This window comes from Tachyglossus aculeatus, chromosome 17 (assembly GCF_015852505.1).
Source record: "Tachyglossus aculeatus isolate mTacAcu1 chromosome 17, mTacAcu1.pri, whole genome shotgun sequence".
NCBI classification, from domain to species: Eukaryota; Metazoa; Chordata; class Mammalia; order Monotremata; family Tachyglossidae; genus Tachyglossus; species Tachyglossus aculeatus.
In genome coordinates this window covers 59,657,452-59,661,203 of record NC_052082.1, presented here as the reverse complement: position 1 = coordinate 59,661,203, position 3,752 = coordinate 59,657,452, and positions in this window count along the sequence as shown.

The following is a 3,752-nucleotide window of genomic DNA, read 5'->3' as shown; positions in this document are numbered from 1 at the left end:
GGCCCCAACGCCGGAGGGGGCGGGACTCCCCGGGCTCCTCCACCAATGAGCAGCGGGATTGATGAGCCGCGTCCAATCAGACACCGCCCTCCGGAGGAAACCGCGCCCCCTCCCGGCCAGCCCGGGTGCGGCGGAGGCGGCCCCAACGCTGGAGGGGGCGGGACTCCCCGGGCGCCTCCACCAATGAGCAGCGGGACTGAAGAGCCGTGTCCAATCAGATCGCGCCGACACCGCCCCCCCCCCCCCCCCCCCCGGCCAGCCCGGGTGCGGCGGAGGCGGCCCCAACGCCGGAGGGGGCGGGACTCCCCGGCCGCCTCCACCAATGAGCAGCGGGTCTGAAGAGCCGCGTCCAATCAGCTCGCGCCGAAGAAACCGCGCCCCCTCCCGGCCAGCCCAGATGCGGCGGAGGCGGCCCAAACTCAGGAGGGGGCGGGACTCCCCGGCCGCCTCCACCAATGAGCAGCGGGACTGAAGAGCCGTGTCCAATCAGCTCGCGCCGACACACCCCCCCCCCCTCCCGGCCAGCCCTGGTGCGGCGGAGGCGGCCCCAACGCCGGAGGAGGCGGGACTCCCCGGGCGCCTCCACCAATGAGCAGCGGGACTGAAGAGCCGCGTCCAATCAGCTCGCGCCAAGGGAAACAGCGCCCCCTCCCGGCCAGCCCGGAGGCGGCGGAGGCGGCCCCAACGCCTGAGGGGGCGGGACCCCCCGGGCGCCTCCACCAATGAGCGGCGGGACTGAAGAGCTGCGTCCAATCAGCTCGCGCCGACACCGCCCGCCCGCCGGAGGAAACCGCGCCCCCTCCCGGCCAGCCCGGATGCGCCCTCGCTCGGCGGGCCGCCGGCAACCGTAGGTTGGCGACCGGGAGTTCCGGGGTACACAGATGATGATCAATCAATCAATCAATCAATCAATCATGTTGATTGAGTGCTTACTGTGTGCAGAGCACTGTACTAAGCGCTTGGGAAGTACAAGTTGGCAACATATAGAGACAGTCCCTACCCAACAGTGGGCTCAGTGATGATTATGGCATTTCTTAAGCGCTTAACTATGTGGGAAATCAGTCAATCGTATTTCAATCAATCGTATTTATTGAGCGCTTACTGCGTGCAGAGCACTGTACTAAGCGCTTGGGAAGTACAAATTGGCAACATATAGAGACAGTCCCTACCCAACAGTGGGCTCACAGTCTAAAAGAGTGGGCTCACAGTCTAAAAGTCTCACAGTCTAAAAGAAACACTGTTCTAAGCGCTGAGATGAATACAAGGTGATCAGGTTGTCCCACGTGGGGCTCACAGTCTTAACCCCCATTTTACAGATGAGGTAACTGAGGCTCAGAGAATAATAATAATAATGATGGCATTTAAGTGTTTACTATGTGCAAAGCACTGTTCTAAGCGTTGGGGAGGTAACAAGGTGATCAGGTTGTCCCACAGGGGGCTTACAGTCTTAATCCCCATTTTACAGATGAGGTAACTGAGACTCAGAGAATAATAATAATAATAATGGCATTTGTTAAGCGCTTACTATGTGCATAGCACTGTTCTAAGCGCTGGGGAGGTAACAAGCTGATCAGGTTGTCCCACAGAGGGCTCACAGTCAACCCCCATTTTACAGGTGAGGTAACTGAGGCTCAGAGAATAATAATAATAATGTTGGCATTTAAGTGCTTACTATGTGCAAAGCACTGTTCTAAGCACTGGGGAGGTAACAAGGTGACCAGGTTGTCCCACAGGGGGCTCACAGTCTTAATCCCCATTTTACAGATGAGGTAACAGGCTCAGAGAAGTTAAGTGACTTGCCCAAGGTCACACAGCAAACATCAATCAATCAACCAATCAATCGTATTTATTGAGCGCCTACTGTGTGCAGAGCACTGTACTAAGCGCTTGGGAAGTACAAGTTGGCAACATATAGAGACGGTCCCTACCCAACAGTGGGCTCACAGTCTAGAAGGGGGAGGCAGAGAACAAAACCAAACATATTAACAAAATAAAATAAATAGAATAGATATGTACAAGTAAACTAAGTAAATAAATAGAGTAATAAATATGTACAAACATATATATAGGTGCTGTGGGGAAGGGAAGGAGGTAAGACGGGGGGGATGGAGAGGGGGACGAGGGGGAAACAAACATGTGGCATAGTCGGGATTAGAACCCATGACTTCTGACACCCAAGCCCGAGCTCTTTCAACTGAGCCACGCTAGCCCGCGGCCTTCCCCTCAGTAGCCCCCGGCGCGGGGCGCGGGCCCGCTCCCCCCACCCGCCCCGCGAAAACCGCAGTCGGGGTTTTCCCCCTCGTCCCCCTCTCCATCCCCCCCATCTTACCTCCTTCCCTTCCCCACTGCACCTGTATCTATGTATATAGGTTTGTACATATTAATTACTCTATTTATTTTACTTGTACACATCTATTCATTTTATTTTGTTCGTATGTTTGGTTTTGTTCTCTGTCTCCCCCTTTTAGACTGTGAGCCCACTGTTGGGTAGGGACCGTCTCTATGTGTTGCCAACTTGTAGTTCCCAAGCGCTTAGTACAGTGCCCCTTCCTTCCTCTCCCCCTCGTCCCCCTCTCCATCCCCCCATCCTACCTCCTTCCCTTCCCCACAGCACCTGTATATATGTATATATGTTTGTACATATTTATTACTCTATTTATTTTACTTGTACATATCTATTCTATTTATTTTATTGTGTTAGTATGTTTGGTTTTGTTCTCCGTCTCCCCCTTTTAGACTGTGAGCCCACTGTTGGGTAGGGACCGTCTCTGTGTGTTGCCAACTTGGACTTCCCAAGCGCTTAGTACAGTGCTCTGCACACAGTAAACGCTCAATAAATACGGTTGATGATGATGACGATATGTTTGCACATATTTGTTACTCTATTTATTTTACTTGTACATATCTATTCATTTTATTTTGTTAGTATGTTTGATTTTGTTCTCTGTCTCCCCCTTTTAGACTGTGAGCCCACTGTTGGGTAGGGACTGTCTCTAGATGTTGCCAATTTGTACTTCCCAAGCGCTTAGTCCATCATCATCATCGTCATCATCAATCGTATTTATTGAGCGCTTACTATGTGCAGAGCACTGTACTAAGCGCTTGGGAAGTACAAATTTTAGACTGTGAGCCCACTCTTTTAGACTGTGAGCCCACTGTTGGGTAGGGACTGTCTCCATATGTTGCCAATTTGTACTTCCCAAGCGCTTAGTACAGTGCTCTGCACATAGTAAGCGCTCAATAAATACGATTGATGATGATGATGATATAGAGACAGTCCCTACCCAACAGCGGGCTCACAGTCTAAAAGGGGAAGACAGAGAACAAAACCAAACATACTCACAAAATAAAATAAATAGAATAGATATGTCCAAGTAAAATAAATAAATAAATAGAGTAATAAATATGTACAAACATATATACAGGTGCTGTGGGGAAGGGAAGGAGGTAAGAAGGGGGGGATGGAGAGGGGGACGAGCACCGTGTCCAGTGCCATGCACACAGTAAGCGCTCAATAAATAAGATTGATTGATTGATTGATTGGAGGCGATGACGTCTGGACCCCCCCCCCCCGTGGGTACGGGTCCCACCCACCCCGCTCGGTGACTGGTCGAGGATTGAGGGCGGGGGCGGGGCGAGCCAGGCCGGGCCACCGGGCCGTTGGCGACAGGCCCCATCGCCGCCGTTCATTCAGTCGTTATTTATTGAGCGCTTACTGTGTGCGGAGCACTGGACTAAGCGCTTGGGAGGTA